The 14672-nt window shown below is 35.6% G+C and overlaps 1 long non-coding RNA gene across 1 annotated transcript in view; it reads right to left on the reverse strand.

Moving 5' to 3' along the window:
* The window catches only part of LOC123835379 (uncharacterized), a 459456-nt gene that overhangs the window by 77954 nt on the left and 366830 nt on the right, over positions 1–14672 (reverse strand). Inside the window, exons 8-9 of the long non-coding RNA XR_010406420.1 lie at positions 13467–13649; positions 1655–1755 (exon numbers count right to left, since the gene is read on the reverse strand). This is a non-coding gene — a long non-coding RNA (uncharacterized LOC123835379). The remainder of the gene's footprint in view (positions 1–1654; positions 1756–13466; positions 13650–14672) is intronic.

Genomic DNA, 14672 nt, shown 5'->3' on the forward strand with positions numbered 1-14672 from the left:
TCCTTTCTTTTTAAAGGAGTGTAAAACTCCATTGTGTGGATGTATTTTAATTCATTCAACCATGTCTTTGTTGATGTACTTTTGGCAGTAATTGGCTTTGTTCATATGTCTTTTAATATTTGTATAGCATATCATTCTGGTGGCTTCTTGGCAATGGGATTGGTAGGTCAATAGGTAAACTCATATATAATTTTCTATATGTTACCTATCACATTTCTACAAACAACACATGAGAAAACTTATTTTAATACATTTTTGGCAAGTATTGTTTTGTAAAACATACCAAATATCTCAGTGTAGTGTCAATTATTCTTATGAGTTTCAGTGAACTCACTTTAATATGTTCAAGGCCCATTTGTATTTTTTTTCTAATGAACTGTCAGTTGCCTATTTTTCTATCAGAATGTTTTCCTTATTTTCTTGCCCTCTGATTCCTCTTACATAGTTATAAATTATATCACTGGCTTCTTGCCCCTCTCAGTGGCTGGACTCCATCCAGTTATACCTTATAGTTTTGGGGATTTGTCATCTAATTCGTTTGCTTGTAAACTTTTTATTTTGATATAATTTCAGATTTATGGAGAAGTTGCCAAAATAGCACAAGGAATTCCCATATACTTTTACCTAGATCATCATTCGGTATATTTTGCCCCATATACTTACTCTGTCTCTCTTTCTCCGTATATATAATACACACAAACACAAATGCATACAACTTCAGCATATATTTCTTAAGAACAAGGACATTATTCTGTATAGCTACAATTATAAAAAATTAGAAAATATAATGTTGACATAATGCTACTATCTAATCCACAGTTCATATTTAAATTTTGTTAACTGTCCTAATATCTACTTCTTTTTTCCCATTACAGAATCCAGTCCAGAATCATGCATGGCAGCTACGTGTCATGTCTCTTTAGTCTCACTTAATCTTGTACAGCCTTTCAGTCTTTCTTTGTTTTTCTCGATCTTAACATTTTTTGAAGAGTATAGGCCAGTTATTTTGTACAATGTCCCTCTATTTAATGTATCTGACATTTCCTTGTTAGATTCATTTCATGCATGTTTAGCAAGAATACCACAGAAAATATGCATCCTTAGCATCAGGAGAAATATGAAGTTAGTTTGCTCTAATATTGAAGTTGTTACCTTACATATTTAAGAAGTATAAACTAGGTTTTTTCACTGTAAGGTTACTTCCCCCTATGTAATTAATAAGTTATTTTGGGGGATATATATTATATAAATATCCTGTTTCTCACCAAGCTTTCACCCACTAGTTTTAGTAACCACTGACGATTTTCTAATTGACTTATTTATTTTATATTTATTAGTTGTCACTCTGTTAAAGGAAGAGCTTTCTTTTATCACCCTTTTATTTACTTACTTGTATTATTTATATTAGCATAGACAAATGGATCCTTAATCATTTGCATCATTATTTCAATTCATCCTTAAATAATCCCAGATTTGTCCAAAAGGAGACATTTAAGCTGGCTTCTTTGCCTTTGATTATATCCCCATCATTCTTTTAACATAGTCAGATGTTCTAACACAATCAGATGTTCCAGATTCATCTTGTATCCTCCATGATCCAAACCTGGAATCACTTATTTTCCTCCAGTTCCTTCTGGTGACAAAAGAGACCTACCTGCTTAGGCAAGGACTGCAGAGACATTCTTGAGCACCTTGGCAGGGACTGTGGGTATTTTGCAAAGAGGTTCCATCTGAGCTTTAACCTTCTGAGAACTCCTATGGGAGAGTAAAAAGAAAAAGTGAAGATAGGTGTCTTGGGGAAATGGCCCCAACTGGGAAATGGTGCTGGCTCTTAGTTTTTTAGAAACTCTAGAAAATTTGCTGGATTTTTATTGTCATAATTTTATAATTCTTACTTTTATTTTAATTATTTTTATATTTGCATCTCTCATTTTGTGATTTGCTTTTAGATTTTTAAAAATATAATTCTGTTGGGGTCCCTGGGTGGCTCAGTAGGTTAAACGTCCAACTTTTGATTTTGGCTATGCTCAACAGGGAGTCTGCTTGAGTTTCTGTCCTCTCCCTCGTCCTCTGCCCCTCCCCCCTTAAGCTCTCCCTCTCTCTCTCTCTAAAATAAATAAATAAATCTTAAAAAATAATAATTCTTTTTTTTCTATTTTTTCCTATACATTTGTTATTCAATTCTTCGCTTTTTGTTTTTGGCCATTTTTGTGGACTGGGTTATATTAAGCCACCCCTCTCACCAAAAATAACTGCTAAATCTGTGTAAACCATTTTAAAAACCTGTTTGAAGGTGCTAGAAAAATTAAGAAACCAGCAAGGACCAGAGAATTAAATGCTCCAGAGAGGACAAACATGTAGCTAAAAGAATTCAATATTCTATTCCTTGCAGCATTTTCTAATCTATAAAACATAGCTGAGAGATGGAGAAGTTGAGCAGAAAATAGCTAAGAGGATGAAAGCTGAAGAGAGCTTTCAGAAATCTCATGATGCCACAAGAACAAAAATTAGAAATTAGAAATCACAAGGAGGAGGGACAGTGGTAAACAGCTCAGGATTCCACTGGCACCACTGGAAATTTGCACCTAAGAGAGAGCAAGGGCAAATTAGAAATAAAACAGCTTTCACAAATATTGAAATTTTTGTTTGAATTAGGTCAATACCCCATTGATTTAGGAGTATGAACTACTTTATTAACTTTCTGCCAACAAAAAGGAAATCTTATGTGGAGAATTATTACATAATCAGAATCTCAAATTATCTTTACAAGAATTAGTAATCCATGTTTTTCATTCTAGCAAACAATTTTGGCATACTAGATGACAAGACCAAATGACCAAAACAGACAAAAGAAGCATAATGTAAAAATAAACTGATTCAGACATTGGATTTAATTAGATACCAAATATAACAACAATGGTATATTGAAAGAATACATTTGATAAACTATTGAACAAGATTTCAGCTGAGAACTGACTGGAATATCTGAAATAAAATCAAATGGAAAATTTAGAAATATAAAAATAAGATAAATTAATGCTCAATGGATTTGACAGAGGATGACCCAAAGAAATGGATTAATATAAGGAAATAAATATCCACATTGGAATACAAAGAGATAAAAATTTGGAACATATAGAAAAGAGAACAAGAGAAAGAGGAGATGTGGGATTACCAGAGCCTAGAACCCCAGGATATCCCAGGGGAGCTGGAATCACAGTGAAGACTACCTGTTGAGAGCAGGAACGTAAGTGGGGAAGGGAGGTCCAAGCAGGATCAGGAGTCAGGGATGATCTACAGGCACTACCAAGATGCCATACTGAGCAGACCTGTGGTAGCTTCTATTTATCTTCCACCATCCAATATTTCACATTTCCAACACAGAAGCAAGTGTGCAGCGGAGCATAGGAAATGGAGCTCTCTATGTTACAGAGTGTGTATGTGAGGGTGAATGAATAGGAAAGCAAATTATCAGTTAATCTACACAGATGCCAACTTTTCAAGTTTCCAGTGATGAAGCTAATTCCCCTGCTCCTATTTTCTTACTTATCTTTGACCACTTTAATAGGGAGCTGAGAAAAATAGAATTTAGTGCCTGTGATCAGGATGATGCTTTATCCAGATTACCCAGATAGAAGCTATTTTGAAAAAAATATATTGAGATTAGTCCAAAAACTACCATTGAAACAAACATTTTAATGGAGCTAGTGAATTAAAGCACTCTTTTGACTATCTTGGTACCAATGAGTGACATCTTTCTTCAGCAAAAATATGCATAATAGTTTGTGTTCCTAGATACAATATAAGTTCAGGCACATCTTTCCTCACCAAAAGAAGTTACACTTATATTTGCTCTTGGTTTTTACTTTGTGGAATATGATGCCTGTGAATACCTGGCTTCTCATAGGAAAATGGGTCATTGCATTCTAAAGGGATGTCTTCAAATATTTATTTTGTAAATTATATATCATCCTCTTTAGTACCAATTATTAAATTTCAGGTACGAACTGAAATGGCATTCAGAAGTATTTTGCTTGAAATAATTTGGAGAAATGATTTTAAGTGAAATAGCTTTTCAGGAAGTAAAAAAATGGAACAAGTTTGGGAATTAACTAAATATATTATTTTTTTCAAGTAATAAACTCTAAAACTGGTAATCAAAAATCATGCTCTTTCTGATTTTTGTTGAGTAAAGGGTAATTATGTTCTTATATTTTCAAATTTATTCAATCATAAGTCCTTCCATGAAAGAAGTAGAAATAATATTATGAGATTTTTGGTAAGAATTTCTTTGTATAATAATAGAATTATTATATAATAGAATAGTTATTACAGAACAGAATAATAATTACTTAATTATTATTAAAATAATAATAATAATAATAAGTAGAAAGAAGAGGAATGAAAATTATACTTGTAGCATATTTCTTTTTTTAAAATTTTAATTCCAGTATAGTTAACATACAGTGATATATTAATTTCAGGTGTACAACATAGTGATTGAACAATTCTATACATTACTCAGTACTCATCAAGATAACTGTATTCTTAATACTGTTCACATATTTTACCCACTCCCACACCCACCTCCCTTCTGGTAACCATCGGTTTGTTCTCTATAGTTGAGTCTATTTCTTGGCTCTCTTTTTTGTTTGTAAAATCATGATATTTATCTCTCTCTGACTTATTTCACTTAGCATTATACTCTCTAGATCCATACATGTTGTTGCAAATGGCAAGATTTCATTCTTTTCATAGCTGTGTAATATTCCATTGTGTGTGCGTGTGTGTGTGTATACACACCACATTCCATTGTGTGTGTATATATATACCACAGCTTCTTTATCCATTCATCTATTCATGGACCCTTGGGCTGCTTCCATAATTTGTCTATTATAAATAATGCTGTAATAAACACAGGGGTGCATATATCCTTTCAAATTAGTGTTCCCCCCTTTTTTAAATTTAGATTTTACTTACTTAACATATAGTACAATATTGGTTTCTAAAGTAGAATTTAGTGATTCATCACTTACAACACCCAGTGCTTATCACAAGTGTCCTCTTTAATAACCATCACCCATGTAGCCCATCTCCCACCCACCTCTCTCCATTAACCCTCAGACTGAGGGTTTCATATGGCTTCATGTTAAGAATCTTTTATGATTTGTTTTCCTCTCTCCTTTTTTATTTCCCCCTTCCCATATGTTCATCTGTTTTCTTTTTTAAATTCCACATATGAGTGAGATCATATGGTATTTGTCTTTCTCTGACTGACTTATTTCACTTAGCATAATATACTCTAGCTCCATCCACATTGTTGCAAATGACAAGATTTCATTATTTTTTATGGCTGAGTTATATATATATATATATATATATAACATCACATCTTCTTTATCCATTCATCAGTCGATGGGCATTTGGGCTCTCTTCATAGTTTGGCTATTGTTGATAATGCTGCTATAAACACTGGGGTGCACATACCCTTTAAAATCTGCATTTTTGTATTCTTTGTAGGGTAAATAGTAGTGCAATTTCTGGGTCATAGGGTAGTTCTATTTTTAACTTTTTGAGGAATATCCAAACTATTCTCCAGAGTAGCTGGACAAGTTTGTATTCCCACCAACAGTGCAAGTCTCCTTTCTCTGCATCCTCACCAACACCTGTTGTTTCTTGTGTTGTTAATTTTAGCCATTCTGACAGGTGTGAGGTGGTATCTCATCATTGTCTTGATTTGTATTTCCTTGATGATGAATGATGTTGAGCATCTTTTCATGTGTCTGTAAGCCATCCAGATGTATTCTTTTTTTTTTTTTAAAGATTTTATTTATTATTTGACAGAGAGAGACATATTGAGAGAGGGAACACAAGCAGGGGGAGTAGGAGAGGGAGAAGCAGGCTTCCCCGTGGTGCAGGGAACCCAATGCGGGGCTTGATCCCAGGACCCTGGGATCACAACCTGAGCTGAAGGCAGACGCTTAATGACTGAGCCACCCAGGCGCCCCAATCCAGATGTATTCTTTGGAAAAGTGTCTATGTCTTCTGCCCATTTCTTAACTGGGTTATTTGTTTTTTGGGTGTTGAATTTGGTAAGTTTTTTATAAATTTCGTCAATAGATGCAGAAAAGGCATTTGACAAAATACAGTATCCTTTCCTGATAAAAACCCTCAACAAAGTAGGGATAGATGGAACATACCTCAACATCACAAAGGCCATATATGAAAGACCTACAGCTAACATCATCTCATCCTCAATGGGGAGAATAGAGCCTTTCCCCTACAGTCAGGAACAAGACAAGGATGTCCACTCTCACCATTACTATTTAACATAGTACTGGAAGTCAGCCTCAGTAATCAGACAACAAAAAAGAAATAAAAGTCATCCAAATTGGCAAGGAAGAAGTCACATTTTCACTATTTGCAGAGGGCATGATACTCTATGTATAAAACACAAAAGACTCAACCAAATAATTACTAGAAATAATACACGAATTAAGCAAAGTTGTAGGATATAAAATCAATATGCAGAAATCTGTTGCATTTCTATACAGCAATAACAAAGCAGCAGAAAAAGAAATCAAGGAATCAATCCCATTTGCAACTGCACCAAAAGCAATAAAATACCTAAGAATAAACCTAACTGGAAAGGTAAAAGATCTGTACTCTAAAAACTATAGAGCACTTACTTATGAAAGAAATTAAAAAGGACACAAAGAAATGGAAAAGTATTCCATGCTCATGGATTGGAAGAACAAACATTGTTCAAATGTCTATTCTGCCCAAAGCAACCTACACATTTAATGCAATCCTATCAAAATACCACCAGCATTTTTCACAGAAGTAGAGCAAACAATCTTAAAATTTGTATGGAACCACAAAAGACCCTGAGTAGCCAAAGCACTCTTGAAAAAGAACAAAACTGGAGGCATCATGATTCCAGATTTCAAGCTATACTACAAAGCTGTATGGTACTGGCACAAAAATAGACACATAGATCAATGGAACAGAATAAGAGAGGCCAGAAATAAACCCATAGTTATATGATCAATTAATCTTTGACAAAAGAGACAAGAATATGCAATGGGAAAAAGACAGTCTCTTCAATAAATGGTACTGGGAAAACTGGGCAGCAGTATGCAAAAGAATAAAACTTGGCCCACTTTCTTACACCATACACAAAAATAAACTCAAAATGGATTGAAGACCTAAATGTGAGACCTGAAACCATAAAAATCCTAGAGGAGAACACAAGCAATAATTTCTGTGACATTGGTTGTAACATTTTTCTGGATATGTCTATTGAGGCAATCAAAACAAAAGCAAAAATAAATTATTGGGACTACATCAAAATAAAAAGCTTCTGCACAGCAAAGGAAACAATCAACGAAGTTAAAAGACAACCTACTGAATTGGAGAAGATATTTGCAAATGACATATCCAAAAGAGGGTTAGTATCTAAAATATACAAATAACTTATACAACTCAAACAAACAAACAAAAAACAAACAACCCAATTAAAAATGGGCAAAAGTCATGAACAGACATTTTTCCAAAGAAGACATACAGATGGCCAACAGACATGTGAAAGGATGTTAAACATCATTCACCATCAGGGAAATCCACATCAAAACCACAATGAGATTTCACCTCACACCTGTCAGAATGACTAAAATCAAAAACACAAGAAACAAATGTTGGTGAGGATGTGGAGAAAAGGAATCTTTGTGCACTGTTAGTGAGAACACAAACTGGTGCAGCCACTGTGGAAACACAGTATGGAGGCTCCTCAAAAAATTAAAAACAGAATTACTATATGATCCAGTAATTTCACTACTGGGTACTTAAACAAAGAATACAAAAGCATGAATTCAATAGTAACCCTTTTTAAAAAAAAGATTTTATTTATTTGACGGAGAGAAATAGTGAGAGCAGGAACACAAGCAAGGGGAATGGGAGAGGGAGAAGCAGGCTTTCTGCTGAGCTGGGAGCCTGATGCGGGACCAGTCCCAGGACCCCGGGATCATGACCTGAGTCGAAGGCAGATGCTTAACGACAGCCACCCAGGTGCCCCGATACTAACCCTTAATCAGGTTGATGAAGTCCCAATTGTTCATTTTTGCTTTTGTTTCTCTTGCCTCCAATGATGTGTGTATTAAGAAGTTGCTATGGCTGAGGTTAAAAAAGATTTCTGCCTGTGTTCTTCTCTAGGATTTTGATGGTTTCCTGTCTCATATATAGGTCTTTCATCCATTTTAAATTTATTTTTGTGTATGGTGTCCAGTTTCATTCTTCTGGATGTTGCTGTTCACTTTTCCCGACACCATTTGTGGAAGCGACTTTTTCCATTGGATATTCTTTCCAGCTTTGTTGAAGATTAGTTGGGTTGTATGGACATTTTAACATTTGTTCTCCCAATCCTTGAGCATGGATTGTCTTTCCATTTCTTTGTGTCATCTTCAATTTCTTTCATCAATGTCTTATAGTTTTCAGAGTACAGGTCTTTCATCTCCTTGGTTAAATTTATACATATGTATTTTATTATTTTGGGTGTAATTGTAAATGGGACTATTTTCTTAATTTCTCTTTCTGCTTCATTATTAGTGTACAGAAATGCAATGTGGGTGCCTGGGTGGCTCAGTCGGTTAAGTGTCTGTCTTTGACTCAGGTCATGATCCTAGGGTCCTGGGATTGAGCCCCATGTTGGACTCCCTGCTCAGTGGGGAGTCTGTTTCTCCCTTTCCTTATGTCCCTCCCCATAGCTCATGCTCTCTCACTATCTCTTTCCCTCAAATAAATAAATAAAATCTTTAATAAAAAAAGAAATGCAATGGATTTCTGTATATTGATTTTGTATTCTACTGAATTCATTTATCAGTTCTAGTAGTTTTTTAGTAGAATCTTTAGGGTTTTCTATACATAGTATCATCATCTGCGACTAGTGAAAGTTTTACTTCTTTACCAATTTGGAAGTCTTTTTTTCTTTTCTGACTGCTGTAGCAAGGAGTTCCAGTACTATGTTGAATAAAAGTGGTAAGAGTGGACCTCCTTATCTGATTCTTGACCTTAGGGGAAAAACTCTCAATTTTTCACCATTGAGCATGATATTAGTTGTGGGTTTTTCATATAAGGCCTTTATTATGTTGAGGTATGTTCCCTTTAATCTACTTTGTTGAGGGCTTTTATCATAAATGGATATTGTCCTCAAATGTTTTTTTTCTGCATCTATTGAAATGATCATATGATTTTTATTGATGTTGTTGATGTGATGTATCACACTGAATGATTTGTGAATATTGAACCAAGCTTGCATCCTGGGAATAAATCCCATTTGTTCACAGTGAATAATTTTTTAAATGTATTATTGGATTTGATTGCTAATATTTTATTGAGCATTTTTGCATCTATGTTCATCAAAGATGTTGGCTTGTAGTCTCTTTTTTTGTAATGTGTTTATCTGGTTTTGGTATCAGGGTAATGCTGGTCTTATAGAATGAATTTGAAACTTTCCTTCCTCTTCTATTTTTTGGAAGAGTTTAAGAAGAATAGGTATTAACTCTTCTTCAAATGTTTGGCAGAATTCACCTGTGAAGCCATCTGGTCCTGGACTTTTGTTTGTTGGAAGTTTTTTTTTTTTATTATTGATTCAATTTCCATTTCATTGCTGATAATCAGTCTGTTCAAATTTTCTATTTCTTCCTGCTTCAGTTTTGGGAGTTTTTATGTATCTAGGAATTTATCCATTTCTTCTAGGTTGTCCAATTTGTTGGTATATAGTTTTTCATAATATTCTCTTACAATTGTTTGTATTTCTGTGGTGTCAATTGTTAGTTCTCCTTTTATTTCTGATTTTGTTTGAGTCCCCTCTTTTTTGTTGTTTCTGAAGAGTGGCTAAAGCTTTATCAATTTTGTTGATCTTTTCAAAGAATCAGCTACTGCTTTCATTGATCTCTTCATTGTTTTTTTTATTTTCTAGTTTGTTTATTTCTGCTCTAATCTTTATTATTTTCTTCCTTCTACTGGTTTGGGGTTTTGTTTTTCTCTACCTCCTTTAGGTGTAAGGTTAGGTTGTATTTGAGATTTTTCTTCCTTCTTGAAGTAGGCCTGTATTGCTATAAACTTCCCTTATCACTTCCTTTGTTGCATCCCAAAGATTTTGGACCATTGTGTTTTAATTTTCATTTGACTTCATGTATTTTTTAATTCCCTCTTTGACTTCTTGGTCGACTCATTCATTGTTTAGTGGCGTGTTATTTAATCTCCATGTATTTGTGCTCTTTCCAGATTTTTTTCTTGTGGTTGATTTCTAGTTTCATAGCATTTTGGTCAGAAAAGGTGCATGGCATGACTTCAGCCTTTTTAAATTTGTTGAGACTTGATTTATGAACTAATATGCAATCTATTCTGGAGGATGTTCCATGTGCACTTGAAAAGAAAGTGTAGTCTGCTGTTTTTAGATAGAATGTTCTGTATATATCTGTTAGATCCATCTGGTCCAATGTGTCATTCAAAGCCACTGTTTTCTTGTTGATTTTCTGTTTGGATGATCTATCCATTGATATAAGTGGGATGTCAAAGTCCCCTACAATTATTTATTACTATCTATTACTTCCTTTATGTTTGTTATTAATTATTTTATGTATTTGGGTGTTCCCATGTTGGGTGTATTATATCTTCTTGTTGGATTATTCCCTTTATTATTATATAGTGTCCTTCTTTGTCTCTTGTTACAGTCTTTGTTTTAAAGTCTATTTTGTCCAACATAAGTATTGCTACTGTGGCTTTCTTTTCACATCAATTTGCATGATAAAGTCCTCTCCATCCCTTCACTTTCAATCTGCATGTGTCTCTAGGTCTGAAATGAGTCTCTTGTGGGCAACATATAGATGAGTCTTACTTTTTCATCCATTCTGTCACCTTATGTCTTTTGATTGGAGAGCTTAGTCTATTTACATTCAAAGTAATTATTGACAGTTATGTACTTATTGCCATTTTTTACTTGTTTTATGGTTGTTTTTGTAGTTCTTCTCTGTTCCTTTCTTGCTCTCTTCTCTCATGATTAGTTGGCTTTCTTTAGCAATATACTTGGATCCTTTCTTTTTATTTTTTGCATACCATAAATTTCGATTTGCAGTTACCATTAGGTTTGTATATAACATCTTCTGCATATGGCAGTCTATATTAAGTTCATGGGCCCTTAAGTTTACACCCATTCTTTACTTCCCTCCCCACCCCCCATATTTTAGATACATGGTATCATACCTTACATCCTTTCATTTTGTAAGTCTCTTGGCCAATCTTTATAAGATATACTGAATTTCACTGCTTCTGTGCATCCTACTTTTCTAACTCCTACTGATGATTTTTCCTTTCCACTCAAAGAGTCCCCTTTATCATTTCTGGTAGGGTTGGTTTAGTGTTCATGAATTCCTTTAACTTTTGTTTGCCTGGGAAACTCTTTATCTCCCCTTCTATTCTGAATGAGAGCCTTGCTGGATAGAATATTCTTGGCTGCAGATTTTTGTCATCCAGCTCTTTGAGTATGTCATGCCACTTTCTTCTGGCTTGCTATATTTCTGCTGAGAAAAATCAGCTGATAGCCTCATTGGGTTTCCCTTGTATGTAATGGTTTTCTTTTTTCCTCTTGCTGCTTTTAAAATTCTCTCTTTATCACTACTTTTTGTCACTTTAATTACTATGTGTCTTGGTGCAAACCTCCTTGGGTTGATTATGTTTGGGGCTTCTCTGTTTCCTTCCCCAGATTCAGGAAGTTTTCAGCTATTATTTCTTCTTTTTCTTTTTCTTTCTCTTCCCCTTCTTAGATCCCTATAATGCAAATGTTTTTATGCTTGGTGGTCAGTTCTCTAAGTCTATTTTCATATTTTTTTTTCTCACCTGCTCAGCTTTATTGCTTTTCATTACTCTGTTCTCTAGGTCACTAATCATTCTTCTGCTTCATCTAGTCTACTATTTATTCCATGTAGTGTATTTTTAATTTCATTCATGGAGTTCTTCATCTCTGATTGATTCTTTTTTATGTTTTCTATCTCTTTGTAAAGGTTCTCACTGAGGTCCTTCACTCTTTCCTCAAGTCCAGTGATTGTCATTATGATTATTACTTTAAATTCTGTCAGGCACATTACTTTTCTCGATTTCACTTAGGTTACCATGTTGTGATTTTTTTCCTGTTCTTTCATTTGGAACATATTCCTCTGTCTCCTCATTTTGTCTAACCCTCTGTCTATTTCCATGTGTTAATAAAGTCAGCTACATCTCCTTCTCTTGAAAGTAGTAGCCTAATGAAGAAGAAGTCCTGTAGTGCCCTTCAGTGTAGTGTCCCCTGTTCACCTGGACCTAGTACTTCAGGGGTGTCCCCTATGTGTGTTGCATGCAGCCTGCTTTTGTGGTTGAGCCACATTCACCTTCAGTCTGGTCAACTGAAATGTATCTCTTTGCCTGTTGTGGGCAGTATTTCATTCCTGTGCTGTTAGTGGGCCAGTCTGTGGCTTCCTTGGACTTGTGTTGAGTTAGACCAGGCATTTGTCAGAAATGTGGTAGCACCAAACAGCAGGTTGCTTTCCCTCTTTTATCCTCCAAGAAGCTTTTATTGGTCAGTGGGGTCTGCCATCAGACCAGCTGTCTGTCCCAGCCCACTGCTAAAGTCACAATCTGACTGGTGTGTGTGGTTATCACTTTGGAGTGATGCTGGCCCCTGTTGGGGCTGCTTGCACACTGCCAGGCTTGTGGCACCACTTTGGATGGGTTCCAGCCAAGAGTGCATTGAAGGGGGTGGATCTGCAGAAGCATGCAGGGGCGGGGGTGGGAGAGTAAGTGAGGTGTTGGCAAAGTTTGTACTAGTCTACTGTAGGAAAAGACCTGGAGCTGAGGCCTGGCTGGAGGGGCATGTCTACAGGGGAACATGTAGGCGGAGCACAGAGATTAGTAAGTTAGGTCTCCAGTTTCAGCACTGCATGGTGTACTCAACTTGGGGGTGTGGGGAGGAAATGGCTCTGTCCAGCTCCTTTGTTCCTGGAGAAGTCTCCCAATGATCCCTGCTGCTCCAACACAGGCTCTGAGATTAATAAACAAATCTCCCTTCCCTATACCCCATGGGATTTTCAAACTGCTGTTTCTATGCTGTATTTCCATTGGCCTGCTTGTTATGCTGTCTCCTTAAGGGTGAGGACTGAGTTTCCTCTCACCCCCCTGCCCTTCTGGTTCTCTCAGAGCAGAAACTGCTGATTCTTAAAGTTCCAGGTTTTAAGTCTTACAAGTTGTAAGAATTGGTGAAATTTGGCCCCTCTGGTTTTCAAAGCCAAATAATATGGGGATTTGTCTTTCCCATGTGGGTTCACCAGTGTAGAGTCTGTTTCTCTCCACTCTCTGCACCTGTGGGATCTTTCATTCCCAGGGAGAGTCCCAAGGGTCCCCCCTATCACTCCCAACCATGTCTCTGCCCTTCTTACCCTCTTTGATGTGGCCTCTTCTCTACATTTATTTGTAGAGTTTGTTCTTCCAGGCTTTGGGTTGTCTTCTGGGTTATTTACACCGATGTGAATGTTATCTAGTTGTACATGTGAGATGGGGTGAGCTTAGGATCCTCCTACTCCACCATCTTCCCTGGAAGTCTTCATAGCATATTTCTAATTCTGTTTAGATAGATAGATAAATAGAAATTCTATAAAGAAAATCACTAACTGTTGAAAGTAGTTACTCGTGAGTTATGTGATTATGAGTAATATAGAAAAACATTTCCATATTCTCAAACTATTTTCTTTGTTATATTTCACAGTGGGCATGGATTAAATTTTAATTAGAAAAAATAACAGCTATTTAAAGATGAATCTATCATTCACAAAAATGTCTTTTCTTTGTTCTAAGGCAGGGGTTGGCAAATGACAAGCAGCAGGCCAAATCCTGCCTATAGCCTGCTTTTGTTTTATGGCCCTTTATGGATAAATTTTGCCAAACCTTGCCCTAAAGAATAGAACCAATGAATATGTATTTCATCAAGACCCTTTACTTTTCTCTAGTTATGAAGAAGAGCCTGGGGAGAATCATCAAGATACACTACAAATTATTTAGAGTTCAGAAATTGCCTCAAGGTCATTTATTCTGGCTAGAGTTAACCTTTTTGAACAGCACATTATGCCATGAAGTTTATGTAGATTAATTGGATTCATTTCTCAAAACAATTTTATGTATTTTTATTCTACTTTTAGTGATACTCAAACCAAGGCATGGAGAGATCATACCCATACAAGAAGTAGAGCCAAAATTTAAGTGCAGCCAAACTATTCCAGGGCCACAGTACAGCCTTCCCCATTTGAGGGAATCTGAAATGGTACATATCTCCTAAATGGAATGGAAGTTGGCCTTGAAGTCAGCCTTTACAAGGTGATTTTCTAAGGAGCCATCACCAAACTTCTATCTCTAATTGGAAATAAAATGCAGCTAAAATCACCTCTATAGATCAAAATATCCATCTACAGGGTGGCTGCATTCTCCTGGTAGATTGACTTGGTAGTACACTCTGAGTTGACAGAATATACATAAAGATGAGATATTTTTTCACCCTGGAGATTTTCAATTTGAAGAAATTCATAAATTACAAAGGCTCACAAATCAAAATCATTAGAAGTATCTCATTAATAATTCATGCCTGATTAATG

This window comes from Mirounga angustirostris, unplaced genomic scaffold, assembly GCF_029215605.1.
Source record: "Mirounga angustirostris isolate CCGP_5_RB_7025 unplaced genomic scaffold, mMirAng1.0.hap1 SCAF_12, whole genome shotgun sequence".
Classification (NCBI taxonomy): Eukaryota; Metazoa; Chordata; class Mammalia; order Carnivora; family Phocidae; genus Mirounga; species Mirounga angustirostris.